Source organism: Chiloscyllium plagiosum, unplaced genomic scaffold (genome assembly GCF_037043375.1).
Source record: "Chiloscyllium plagiosum isolate Xiang-an unplaced genomic scaffold, Cpla_swu_hap1 HiC_scaffold_14, whole genome shotgun sequence".
Classification (NCBI taxonomy): Eukaryota; Metazoa; Chordata; class Chondrichthyes; order Orectolobiformes; family Hemiscylliidae; genus Chiloscyllium; species Chiloscyllium plagiosum.
In genome coordinates, this window is record NW_028270152.1 from 92,563,108 (window position 1) to 92,577,526 (window position 14,419).

Here is a 14,419-nt window from a genome sequence, read left to right on the forward strand (position 1 = left end):
GCATTGCTGCCTCACAGCACCAGGGACTTGGGTTCGATTCCAGCCTTGGGTGACTGTCGGTGTGGAGCTTGCACATTCTCCACTTTCCTGTGTGAGCTTCTAATGGGTGATCCAGTTTCCTACCACAGCTCAAACTGTGTAGGTTTGGTGGATTGGTCATGCTAAATTGTCTGTAGTGTTCAGGGAATTCTAGGTTAGGCGCATTAGTCAGGGGCAAATATAGGGGAATGGGTTGGGAAGGTTGGTATGGATTTGTTGGGCCGAAGGGCCTGTTTCAACACTGCAGGGATTCTATAAAAATAAGAATGGTAATGATGACTGTAGAGTTTGTTTTAGCTTGCACACATTGCTGTGGTGAGGGACACTGAAGGAGGGAGAGTGCAATAGGCCGTTCCTTCTCAGGAGGATTGCATTTTCTCCATCTCTGAGTTGAATCACATAAAAATATCATCCTTTCCCAAACTGGACCCCATGTGAGGTCTCCTTGTACATTGTCGAACTATGTCTCCATCACATTCCCTGTTCCATGTAGGTGCATCATTGCTACTGTCATACACAGAGCCATATCCTTAACAGAAAATGGTCTCGATCAATTTGAAATATGTTTACATTGCCCTGCGTCATGAAAAAAATAAAATATTTAATGTATTGAGAATACCTGTGTTAAAATGAATGCATTTTTTTAACAAATACAGAAATTGCTGGTAAAGCTCGGCAGGTCTGTCAGTACCCAGATGCCTTTTACATGCTGCATTTTGTGGGCGGCACGGTGGCACAGTGGTTAGCACTGCTGCCTCACAGCGCCAGAGACCTGGGTTCAATTCCCGCCTCAGGCGACTGTCAGTGTGGAGTTTGCACATTCTCCCCGTGTCTGCGTGGATTTCCTCCGGGTGCTCTGGTTTCCTCCCACAGTCCAAAAATGTGCAGGTTAGATGAATTGGCCGTGCTAAATTGCCTGTAGTGTTCGGTACAGGGGTAAATGTAGGGGAATGGGTATGGGTGGGTGCGCTTCGGCGGGGCGGTGTGGACTTGTTGGGCCGAAGGGCCTGTTTCCACACTGTAAGTAATCTGTAAAGTTGTACCAGCCTCCACCACTTCCTCTGGCAGCTCATTCCATACACACACCACTCTCTGTGTGAAAAGGTGCCCTTTAGGTCTCATCAAACTTTTCCCCTCTCACTTTCAAACAATGCCCTCTAGTTTTGGACGCCCCAAACTGGGGTAAAACCCTGACTACTCACCCTATCCAGGACCGTTCCGATTTTATAAATCTTTACTGCTGCGAAATGTGACTTCAATCAACACGAATAACTGGACTTTCAGTCATCCTGGGCCTAAATTCTGAAATTGCAATACTGACACCTCTTCCTTCTCCATCAAGTCACAATTTTAAATCCATTTTAATCAGTTTGTTCAGATGTATCATGAGACACATCTGTGGGCTTTACACCCAGACCTTTGTGCCCAGAGGTAGGGACACTAGCAATACCCATAAAGCTGTAACAGTATTCTCCTGTGTGTTTGCTCATCAGCCTGGTTTGACATGCTGTGTCATACCTCTGCAACAGGCAGGACTTAAATCCAGGCCTTCTAGTCTAGAGCTAGGAATGCTACCACACAAGTTCAGGAATTGGAATCAAATCCAGAGTTCTAGCTCAGAGGCAGGTACACTACCCACTACACTACCATACCCAGATTTTGGGTTATATGTTATGCCCACTTTCAGCTCGGTGTGGATTTATTACAATCAGTTTACCATTACTGAACTACACAAAACACTTTGTATTGTTAAGCAAATGCAAGATATTTGTCTCAACTGTAGGATGTTGAGTGTTTGTGCTGTGCCATCGAAATTAACTATGAACATCTTTAATCGCTATTATCTGTAGTCTGGAATATTAGGGAAAGAAATCCTGCAGCCACACTCAGCCCAATGAAGGGTCTCAAATGGATATTTATTACTGAACAGCAGAGACGAAGGAAGAGCTTAATTTCTGGTCCCACAACACCGATCACTCTTAACGAACTCTAACGTGCGACTCCCCTCTTCCTGGCCGGTGATTACTGTCCAGCCTCTCCTCTCCACTGACTGTGTCAGCAATCTGTCCCTCCTCCCTCTAACCACACAAGGCAAACCAAGCTCAGGGTCTTTGTGAAAATCAAGGCCGGAGTGTGCAAGCATCCTGGAGAGGGATGGGCATTTTAAAATTGAAGGGGGAGGGGGAGGTGGCAGTAATACCACACACTGGGCTGAGGGGTAGCAGATGGAGTTTTAATTGTATTTGGTAAATCAAAGAAGAGCAGGACCAATACAATTAAAAGTAGAGCCTTTGGCAATGTTGTAGAACAGAGACCTAGGCCCTCAGGTATAATTCTTTAAAATTTGCATCTCATATAGATAGCGTGTTTAAGAATGTGTTTAACACACTTGTCTTCATCGGTCAGACCTTTGAGTATCGGAATTGGGACGTCATGTTGAGGATGTACAGGACATTGGTGAGACCTCTTCTGGAATACTGTGTTCAGTCTGGTCATCCTGCCCGCTCATTCCATAGGCACACCACCCTCTGGGTGAAAAAGCTGCCCCTTATGTCACTTTAATATTTCCCCTCTCACTTTAAGCCCATATCCTCTAGTTTTGGTCTCCCCGTACCTTAGAAAACACATTGACTATTCACTTTGATATTACTGACCTTGATATTCTTAAGCTGGAGAGGGTTCAGAAGAGATTAGCCTGGATGTTGCTGGGAAAGGAGGGAGTGAGCTATAAGGAGAGGCTGGATCTTTTTTCACTGAAGAATATGAGATTCTGCGGTAACTTTACACAGGTTTATAAAATAATGAGGGGTACAGATAAGCTGAAGGGCTGATGTCTTTTCCCTAGAGTTGGGGATTCAAAACTGAGGGATAATTAAGGTGCAAGGAAAAAGATTTACAAAAGTCATGAGAGGTAATTATGTTAGACAGAATCTGGCTTGGGTGTGGAATGAACTTCCAGAGGAAGTGGTGAAAGCGGGGACAGTTACAACATTTAAAGGACATTTAGATCAGTCCATGGATAAGACATCAGTTTGGATGGTGCTGTGAGCAGCTGCCCTCTCCCTCGCCCTCTCTGAATGAATCCCTGTTGGTATTCACCCTCTGCCAATGTCTGTGCAGTGGCGTGGGGAGGCCAGCAGAAGGTGGAATTGCATCACTTTAAGCACCACAGAGACTGCCAGACCTGCCCCACACAGAGACACACAGATACACACACAGCAATTGTTAGGACACAACATTGAGCTCATCTGGTAATTTAAACTAAACATAAAGAAATGCTCAATTTGCCTTGTAAACTGTTAAAATATGAGGGACAGAGAACTCCCAAATTCCACTGTTTAAATAAAAACACCATTTTTTTTTAACCCTGAAACTGAACATTTTACATCAACTATTCACAACTCGGAGACCTCATTTCTCTTAATTGCTTATTACCCTACTCCAACTCTACAGCAATATACTGTTTCAAAAAGACACTTATTAACATTACATAAACATAATTTCAAAACCACACAGCAGCTGACCTCACACCAATATCACTTTTTCCCAACTTTCCTGGGAAGCCTGTCTCATGTTACAGGATGCTATCCAAGTGTTTACATTTCAGCATTCTGTAATCTGGGAACACATCATTCCATGACACTGTCTCTCAGTCTCCCCCTCTCTGTCTATACCCCAACCCCTCCCATGTGGTGATATTTAAACTGATTTCCCCGCCACCTCTCTGTGGCAGTGATGTTCACACCCACAGCACCCCCTTGTCAGGGCACAATGGAGATAGGGAGCTGTAAATGGGTGGGAGCTGCACATCCCGTCACTTCCAGCATGGGCTGCAAGTTTCCCCACGCTGGGCAGTGATTTATCACAGTGTTACTGAGCAATGCAGTGGTGTGATGTACACAGCTCTACATGCTGGGAGCGTAACTACTCCAGGGTTACAGATCAATTCACTGGTGTTATGTACACAGCTCTACATACTGGGAGGGTAACTGCTCCTGGGTTACAGATCAATGTACTGGGGTGGGGTACACAGTCCTACATGTTGGGAGGGTAACTGCTCTAGGGTTACAGATCAATGTACTGGGGTGGGGTACACAGTCCTACATGCTGAGAGGGTCACTGCTCCTGGCTTATAGATTAATTCACGGGTGATCACTGCGCAGGTCGCTGTGGTGGTCAGACTATCTGGTTGAGTTTTATAGATAACGCACTGCTGTGATCTAAACAGCTCACTGCCCTGGACAGATATATGGTCTGGGTTCATAGACCAATGCCCTGATCTGATCTGCGCAGTGTTCCACTCTGGACAGATCGCTGGATTGTATTGACCAGTGCAATGGATGAATCTGGACAGATTGCTGGGTTGTACTGAGCAGGACACTGGCCTGGTCTGCACAGTGTTCCACAGTGAACAGATATCCCCTCTGGGTGTATGGTGTCTGGGCTGGTTCTTCGAGGTGGATTGAGAATGTGGTATATCTAACCCTTTCAGCTGATCTGGCAATGCCTTTAGTTCCCATTCCTGTGATTGGACCCTCCGTCTCGCACCCCATTAATGTTACAGTGTTCCCAGGGACAGTACATCATGTTGGTGGGGTGGGTAGCGGGGGGAAAGGTGATGGACAGGTCAAGGAGTTCCCCGGAACGTTCTGTCCCCAACATTCCATAACTGCCATTCCCCGGAACGTTCTGTCCCCAACATTCCATAACTGACATTTCCCGGAACGTTCTGTCCCCGACATTCTATAACTGACATTCCCCGGAACGTTCTGTCCCCAACATTCTATAACCGACATTCCCCGGAACGTTCTGTCCCCAACATTCTATAACTGACATTCCCCGGAACGTTCTGTCCCCAACATTCTATAACTAACATTCCCTGGAACATTCTGTCCCTGACATTGTTTGTGAACGGCCTGACATCAGTGAATTGAACAAACGATAAGATCCCGAGGGAAGAGATCCCGTTCCAGCGAGAAGGAGACATTGTTCCGAAGGCCCCTCGGGCAGTTAAAGGGGTGAATACGTTTTCCCTGCGTTTACATTTCTCCACGACACAGGATCGACCACAATTTAGACCAAAACACAGGAATTACCAAACTCAGTTTGTCTTCAGGAAACTGGGAGAGAATCCTTCAGGACAGCAACGTTCCCACCCTCCGTATTAGGAACTGGGAAGGAGTGACCTGCGTCTGCTCTTGAGTGATCGAGTGTGTGGGAATGTTCTAGAAACCATCTGTCCTTATGGATGTGTCTCTGTGTGATTGGGGAGGGAGGGTTTCTTGTGGTTTATGTCACTTTTTTGTCAGTAATTCAGATCTTCCCATTTGTTATTCCCGCTCCGATTATTTTAATAAATCCCTGAATACAGGGACACATTTGAAAATCTCACTGGGTCCCCGATCAAACGGGTCCCTTTGCCTCCAGGCTGATGGATAATGGATTTGTTTTCCTTCCTCACAGTTAACGTAGTGACCATCTACGTCCTGCTTTATAAAGATTGTGGATTATCTCCATGTGTCAGACGTTACCTGGGGGCCATGTCAGCGGCGGATCTCCTGGTCATTATCCTCGACCTGATACTGAGACACATTCCCATTGTTTATCGGGAACAGTTTTATTTCCTGAAGGACTCCATCCCCGTGTGTAATATCCACGCCGTCCTGCTTTATGCAGCCACTGACTGCTCTGTCTGGTTCACCGTCACTTTCACCTTTGACCGGTTTGTGGCCATTTGTTGCCAGAAGCTGAAAAGTAAATATTGCAGTGAGAAGACGGCGGCTGTGGTTCTGGGAGCAGTGACTGTGCTGAGCTGTTTAAAGAACATTTCCTGGTATTTTGTGCTCACGGCTCGGTATTGGCTAATGAACGGCCCCTGGTTTTGTGATGTAACACTCGCTGTTCTATTCTCCAGTGTCTGGGTCACAATCGAGTTCCTCCACCACATTCTAACCCCGTGTGTCCCATTTCTCCTGATTCTGCTGCTCAATGTTCTCACCGTCAGACACATTGTAGTGACCAGCAGAGCCCGCAGGAGACTCCGTGCTCACACCAATGGGGACGCTCAGTCTGACACTGAAATGAGAAACCGAAAAAAATCCATCATTTTACTGTTTGTGATCTCGGCCAATTTCATCCTGTTATGGTCAACATTAATGCTGTTTTCTATATGGAGACGGATGTGGGATATTGTGTATACCCCTGTGTATCTCCATCTCTTTGTGCGGGAATTGGGCTTCATGCTGCAGCTCCTCAGTTGCTGCACAAACACCGCGATTTATGCCGTGACCCAGACTAAGTTCAGGCAGCAGCTGAAGAATGTGCTGAAATATCCCTTCACCTAAATCCATCCATCCATCAAATTCCCTCATTAATCAATCCATCCGGGATTTTCTCATTTCAGTTCAGTGTTTCAGCGATGGGGCAACCTGTCGCTATGGTAACAGACTGCGGGTAGCGCTGGGTTGTCTATCCTTATCCCACAAGGGGGTTACAGGGAAACATTTCAATGTGCCTCACAACTCAGGGCCCAGTGAGAAAAGGCACCATCCCACTGACTGCATCCATCACTTCCATTTGTAACCAATAAAAATGTTGATTAAAGCGTGCCGAGCAGCAGAGTGACCGATGTTGGTGTGTGTCTTTGTGTTGGAGAAGCTGAGCTGGAGAGAGACAGACTCAGCCCCAAGTCCTGGTCCTCAGGGAAGGGGAGGGCACCGGGCCCTGAGCTCAGGAGCTGGGTTTAACTCCCTCTGACACCCCCCTACTCCAACCTGACCTCCCCATTTCCTCTCCCCCACTCTTCCTCCTCAATTCTCTCCCTCTCTCTCTCTCTCTGCACACTGTCTCTCTCTCTCACCTCCTCTCCCTTTCACTCTCTCTGCTCCCCTCTCAGACACCCCCCCAACCCCGGATTCTCCACCTGCCTCCACTATTCTTTCTGCCTCACTCTCCTTCTCTCTCTCTCTCACACCCCCAACATGAGTTTATCCACCTGCGTCCATTCTTCTCTCTCCCCCTCACCCTCACTCTCTCTCTCTCACTCCTGCCGTCTCTGTCTCCCTCCCGCAATTCCGTCTCTACCCCAATTTCCCCACTTCCCACATCTCTCAATCATCTCACCCCCACCCCCACACGCAGCTGCACCACAAACACCCAGTCTCTAGGTTAGAGGGAGAGGGAAGGACCAGGGAGACAGAGTGTGTCAGAGAGAGAGGAAGGGCAGGACAGGAGGGAGAGAGATTGAGTCAGAGAGAAACGGAGGGAGGTGGGGAGAGAGAGAGACACCGAGGGAGGGGGATCGAGAGTGAGAGAAGATGGAGAGAGAACGAAGGAGCAGGGAGAGACAAAGGGAGAGAGAGAGAGAAGGGAGAGATAAGGTGAGGGAGGGAGAGAGAGAAATAGGGGAGGACATAATGAGAGAGGGGTCAGAGAGAGGGGGGACAGAGAGAGGGGGACAGAGAGAGGGGGGACAGAAAAGGGGGGAGATAGAGAGTGCGACAGAGAGAGGGGCACAGAGAGTGGGGTACAGAGTGGGGGGGAGAGAGGGGGACAGAGAGAGGGGGACAGAGAGTGGGGGATGGAGAGAGTGGGGGACAGAGAGAGAGGGGGGGCAGAGAGAGAGGGGGCAGAGAGAGAGGGAGCAGGGAGAGGGCGACAGAGGTGGGCAGAGAGCCGGGGAGAGATCGACGGGACAGAGAGAGGGGGACAGAGAGAGTGGGGGAGAGAGAGAGAGAGGGGACAGAGACAAGGGGGGACAGAGAGATGGTGACAGAGAGATGGTGACAGAGAGAAGGGGACAGAGAGAGGGGTACAGAGTGGGAGAGAGAGAGGGGGTCAGAGAGAGGGGGACAGAGAGTGGGGGGATGGAGAGAGTGGGGGACAGAGAGAGGGGTACAGAGAGAGGTGACAGAGAGAGGGCGACAGAGTGGGGGTCAGACAGCGGGGGGGAGAGAGAGGGGACAGAGAGAGGGGGACAGAGAGAGAGGGGGAGATAGAGGGGACAGAGAGAGGGGGACAGAGAGAGGGGAAGATAGAGGGGACAGAGAGTGGGGGACAGAGAGGGTACAGAGTGGGGAGAGAGAGGGGGTCAGAGAGAGGGGGACAGAGAGTGTGGGGATGGAGAGAGTGGGGGACAGAGAGAAAGGGGGACAGAGAGGGGGGCAGAGAGAAGGGGGCAGAGAGAGGGTAACAGAGGGGGGGTCAGAGAGCGGGGGAGAGAAATAGGGGACAGAGAGAGGAGGACAGAGAGAGGGGGAGATAGAGGGGACAGACAGCGGGGGAGAGAGATAGGGGACGGAGAGAGGAGGACAGAGAGAGGGGGAGATAGAGGGGACAGAGAGAGGGGGACAGAGATAGGGGGACAGAGAGGGGTACAGAGTGGGGGGAGAGAGGGGGACAGAGAGTGGGGGGATGGAGAGAGTGGGGGACAGAGAGAGAGGGGGACAGAGAGAGAGAGGGGGACGGGGGGGATGGAGAGAGTGGGGGACAGAGAGAGAGAGGGGGACAGAGAGAGAGGGGGACAGAGAGGGGGGTACAGAGAGAGAGGGGGCAGAGAGAGGGCAACAGAGAGGGGGTCAGAGAGCGGGGGAGAGAGAGAGGGGGCCAGAGAGAAAGGGGAACAGAGAGAGGGGGGCAGAGAGAGGGGTACAGAGAGAGGCGGAGAGAAAGAGAGGGACAGAGAGAGAGGCGGGTGGGAGAGAGAGGGGGTCAGAGAGAGGCGGATGGCAGAGAGAGAAGGACAGAGAGAGAGGGAACAGAGAGAGGGGTACAGAGAGAGAGTGTGAAAAAGAGGGGGGATAGAGAGAGGCGGGTAGGAGACAGAGAGGGACAGAGAGAGGGCGACAGAGAGAGGGGGCAGAGAGCGGGGCAGAGGGAGAGGCAGGTGGGAGAGAGACGGGGTCAGAAAGAGGGGGACAGAAAGAGGGCGACAGAGAGAGGGGGCAGGGAGCGGGGGAGAGGGAGAGGCGGTTGGGAGAGAGAGGGGGTCACAGAGAGGGGAACAGAGAGAGGGGGACAGAGAGAGGAGGACAGAGAGTGAGGGGGACAGAGAGAGAGGGGACAGAAAGAGGGTGACAAAGAGAGGGGGACAGAGTGGGGGAGACAGAGAGCGAGGGAGACAGAGAGAGGGGAGACAGAGAGAGGGGAGACAGAGAGAGCGGGAGACAGAGAGAGAGGGAACAGAGAGAGATGGGACAGAGAGAGAGGTGTAGAGAGAGAGGGACAGAGAGAGAGAGGGGGACAGAGAGAGTGGGACAGAGAGAGGGGGGTCAGAGAGAGGGCGACAGAGAGGGGTGGAACAGAGAGAGCGGAACAAAGAGAGAGGGGGACAGAGAGAGAGGGTACAGAGAGAGAGGAGGACAGAGAGTGGGTACAGAGAGAGAGGGGGACAGAAAGAGAGGGGCAGAGAGAGAGGGGGGCAGAAAGAGATGGGGTCAGAGACAGAGGGGGTCAGAGAGAGAGGGGCAGAGAGAGAGGGGGACAGAGAGAGAGGGGCAAAGAGAGAGAGGGGGCAGAGGGGGGACAGAGAGAGTGGGGGACAGAGAGAGGGGCAGAGAGAGAGGGGGGCAGAGAGAGAGAGGGGGTCAGAGACAGAGGGGGTCAGAGAGAGAGGGGCAGACAGAGAGGGGGACAGAGAGAGAGGGGCAGAGAGAGAGAGGGGGTCAGAGGGAGGGACAGAGAGAGGGGGACAGAGAGAGAGGGGGCAGAAAGAGGCAACAGAGAGAGGGGGACAGAGAGAGAGGGGGACAGAGAGAGGAGGAACAGAGAAAGGAGGAACAGAGAGAAGGGGGGATAGAGAGATGGTGACAGAGGGGGGCAGAGAGAGGGAGACAGAGAGAGGGAGACAGAGAGAGGGGGGACAGAGAGAGGGGTCGGGTGGCAGAGAGAGTGGGGGCAGAGAGATGGCAACAGAGAGGGGGTCAGACAGCGGGCGGGAGAGAAGAGGGGACAGAGAGAGGGAGGCAGAGAGAGAGGGGGACAGAGAGAGGGGGGTACAGAGAGAGAGGGGGCAGAGAGAGGGCAACAGAGAGGGGGTCAGAGAGCGGGGGAGAGAGAGAGGGGACAGAGAGAGGGGGACAGAGAGAGAGGGGAGAAAGAGAGGGGGACAGAGAGAGAGGGGGACAGAGAGAGGGGGGGACAGAGAGACGGTGACAGAGAGAGGGACGACAGCGAGAGAGGGGGGCAGTGAGGTGGTACAGGGAGAGGCGGGTGTGAGAGAGGGGGTCAGAGACAGGGTGACAGAGAGAGGGTGACAGCGAGAGAGGGTAACAGAGAGAGGGGGGACAGGGAGCGGGGGAGATAGAGGGGGTCAGAGAGAGAGAGGGGGACAGAGAGAGTGGGGGTCAGAGAGAGGGCAACAGAGAGAGGGGGACAGAGACTGGGGGAGATAGAGGGAGTCAGAGAGAGAGGGGGGACAGAGAGAGGGGGGACAGAGAGGGGGGGACAGAGAGAGGGGACAGAGAGAGGGGGAACAGAGAAAGGGGGAACAGTGAGAAGGGGGATAGTAAGACGGTGACAGAGAGGGGGGGCAGAGAGAGGGAGACAGAGAGAGGGGTACAGAGTGGGGGGGAGAGAGGGGGTCAGAGAGAGGGGTACAGAGTGGGGGGAAGAGAGGGGGTCAGAGAGAGGGGGACAGAGAGTGGGGGGGCAGAGAGAGTGGGGGCAGAGAGAGAGGGGGCAGAGAGAAAGGGTGACAAAGAGGGGGTCAGAGAGCGGGAGAGAGAGAGGGGGGGCAGTGAGAGAGGGATAGAGTGAGGGGGACAGAGAGAGGGGGGCACAGAGAGAGGGGGCAGGGAGAGAGGGTGACAGAGAGGGGGTCAAAGAGCGGGAGAGAGAGAGAGGGGACAGAGAGAGGGGAACAGAGAGAGAGAAGGGACAGAGAGAGGGGTCGGGGGGGCAGAGAGAGTGGGACAGAGAGAGTGGGACAGAGAGAGGGGCGACAGCGAGAGAGGGGGCAGAGAGATGGGGGCAGAGAGAGAGGGGGCAGAGAGAGAGGGGGCAGAGAGAGAGAGAGGGGGCAGAGAGACGGCGACAGAGAGAGGGGCGACAGAGAGCGCGGGCGACAGAGAGGGGTCAGAGAGCGGGAAGAGAGAGAGGGGGACAGAGAGGGAGGGGACAGAGAGAGGGGGACAGAGAGAGGGGGGGACAGAGAGAGGGGGACAGAGAGAGGGGGGGACAGAGATAGGGGGCAGAGAGAGGCGGGACAGAGAGAGGGGGAACAGAGAGAGGGGGGCAGATAGAGGGGGGACAGAGAGGGGGTACAGAGAGAGGGGGGAACAGAGAGAGGGGGGACAGAGAGAGAGGGGGTACAGAGAGAGGAGGACAGAGAGAGGGGGGCAGAGAGAGGGGGACAGAGAGCGGGAGATAGGGGACATTGAGAAGGGGATAGAGAGAGGGCGACAGAGAGAGAGGGGGGGACAGAGAGAGGGGGGAAAGAGAGGGGGCAGAGAGATAGGGGCAGAAAGAGGGCAACAGAGAGGGAATCAGAGAGCGGGGAGAGAGAGGGGACAGAGAGAGGGGGACAGAGAGAGGGGGGCAGAGAGAGAGGGGGCAGAGAGAGGGGGTGACAGAGAGGTGGTCTGAGAGCGGGAGAGAGAGGGCACTGTGAGAGGGGGATAGAGAGAGGGGGACAGAGAGTGAGTGGGACAGAGAGAGAGGGGGCAGAAAGAGGGAGACAGAGAGCGAGGGAGACAGAGAGAGGGGAGACAGAGAGAGGGGAGACAGAGAGAGAAGGAGACAGAGAGAGAGGGGACAGAGAGAGAGGGGACAGAGAGAGAGGGGACAGAGAGAGTGGGACAGAGAGAGGGGGGTCAGAGAGAGGGCGACAGAAAGGGGTGGAACAGAGAGAGCGGGACAAAGAGTGAGGGGGACAGAGAGAGAGGGTACAGAGAGAGAGGGGGACAGAGAGAGGTTACAGAGAGAGAGGGGGACAGAAAGAGAGGGTACAGAGAGAGGGGGCAGAGAGAGACGGGGTCAGAGACAGAGGGGGTCAGAGAGAGAGGGGCAGAGAGGGAGGGGCACAGAGAGAGAGGAGGGCAGATTGAGAGGGCAGAGAGAGAGAGGGGGGCGGGGGGGGGGCAGGGGGGACAGAGAGACGGGGACAGAGAGAGGGGGAACAGAGAAAGGGGGAACAGAGAGAAGGGGGATAGAGAGACGGTGACAGAGGGGGGGCAGAGAGAGGGAGACAGAGAGAGTGGGACAGAGAGAGAGAGGGGGACAGAGAGAGGGGTCGGGGGCAGAGAGAGTGGGGGCAGAGACAGGGCAACAGAGAGGGGGTCAGAGAGCCGGGGAGAGAGAGAGGGGACAGAGAGAGGGGGGCAGAGAGAGAGGGGAGAGAGAGAGGGGGGGGCAGAGGGGGTGGCAGAGAGAGTGGGGGACAGAGAGACGGGGACAGAGACAGGGGGAACAGAGAAAGGGGGAACAGAGAGAAGGGGGGATAGAGAGACGGTGACAGAGGGGGGGTGCAGAGAGAGGGAGACAGAGAGAGTGGGACAGAGAGAGAGAGGGGGACAGAGAGAGGGGTCGGAGGCAGAGAGAGTGGGGGCAGAGACAGGGCAACAGAGAGGGGGTCAGAGAGCCGGGGAGAGAGAGAGGGGACAGAGAGAGGGGGGCAGAGAGAGAGGGGAGAGAGAGAGGGGGGGGCAGAGGGGGTGGCAGAGAGAGTGGGGGACAGAGAGACGGGGACAGAGACAGGGGGAACAGAGAAAGGGGGAACAGAGAGAAGGGGGGATAGAGAGACGGTGACAGAGGGGGGGTGCAGAGAGAGGGAGACAGAGAGAGTGGGACAGAGAGAGAGAGGGGGACAGAGAGGGGTCGGGGGAAGAAAGAGTGGGGGCAGAGACAGAGCAACAGAGAGGGGGTCAGAGAGCCGGGGAGAGAGAGAGGGGACAGAGAGAGGGGGACAGAGAGAGAGAGAGGGGAGAGAGAGAGAGGGGGCAGAGGGGGTGGCAGAGAGAGTGGGGGACAGAGAGACGGGGACAGAGAGAAGGGGAACAGAGAAAGGGTGAACAGAGAGAAGGGGGGATAGAGAGACGGTGACAGGGGGGGCAGAGAGAGGGAGACAGAGAGAGTGGGACAGAGAGAGAGAGGGACAGAGAGAGGGGTCGGGGGCAGAGAGAGTGGGGGCAGAGACAGGGCAACAGAGAGGGGGTCAGAGAGCGGGGGAGAGAGAGGGGACAGAGAGAGGGGGACAGAGAGAGAGGGGAGAGAGAGAGAGGGGGACAGTGAGGTGGTACAGGGAGAGGCGCGTGTGAGAGTGTGGGGGTCAGAGAGAGGGCGACAGAGAGAGGGCGACAGCGAGAGAGGGTAACAGAGAGAGGGGGGACAGGGAGCGGGGGAGAAAGAGGGGGTCAGAGAGAGAGAGGGGGACAGAGAGAGTGGGCGTCAGAGTGAGGGCAACAGAGAGCGGGAGACAGAGAGTGGGGGAGATAGAGGGGGTCAGAGAGAAGGGGGGAAAGAGAGAGGGGGGACAGAGAGAGGGGGGCAGAGAGGGGGGGGAAAGAGAGAGGGGGAACAGAGAATGGGGGAACAGAGAGAAGGGGGATAGAAAGACGGTGACAGAGAGGGGGAGCAGAGAGAGGGAGACAGAGAGAGGGGTACAGAGTGGGGGAGAGAGAGGGAGTCAGAGAGAGGGGGACAGAGAGTGGGGGGGGGGCAGAGAGGGCGGCAGAGAGAGTGGGGGCAGAGAGAGAGGGGGCAGAGAGAAAGGGTGACAGGGAGGAGGTCAGAGAGCGGGAGAGAGAGAGAGGGGGTCAGAGAGAGAGGGGGTCAGAAAGAGAGAGGGGGACAGAGAGAGTGGGGGTCAGAGAGAGGGCGACAGAGAGCAGGGGACAGAGAGTGGGGGAGATGGAGGGGGTCAGAGAGAGAGGGGGGACAGAGAGAGGGGGGGTGGGAGAGGGGGGACCGAGAGGGGGGGTGGACAGAGAGAGGGGTACAGAGAGAGGGGGAACAGCAAAAGGGGGAACAGAGAGAAGGGGGATAGAAAGACGGTGACAGAGAGGGGGTGCAGAGAGAGGGAGACAGAGAGAGGGGCAGAAAGAGAGGATGACAGAGAAGGGGTTAGAGAGCGGGAGATAGAGAGAGGGGGCAGTGAGATGGGGATAGAGAGAGGGGGACAGAGAGAGGGGGCAGGGAGAGAGGGTGACAGAGAGGGGGTCAAAGAGCGGGGGAGAGAGAGAGGGGGATAGAGAGAGGGGAACAGAGAGAGAGAAGGGACAGAGAGAGGGGTCGGGGGGGCAGAGAGAGTGGGACAGAGAGAGGGGCGACAGCGAGAGAGGGGGACAGTGAGGTGGTACAGGGAGAGGCGGGTGTGGGAGAGGGGGTCAGAGAGAGGGCGACAGAGAGAGGGGCGACAGCGAGAGAGGGCAACAGTGAGAGGGGG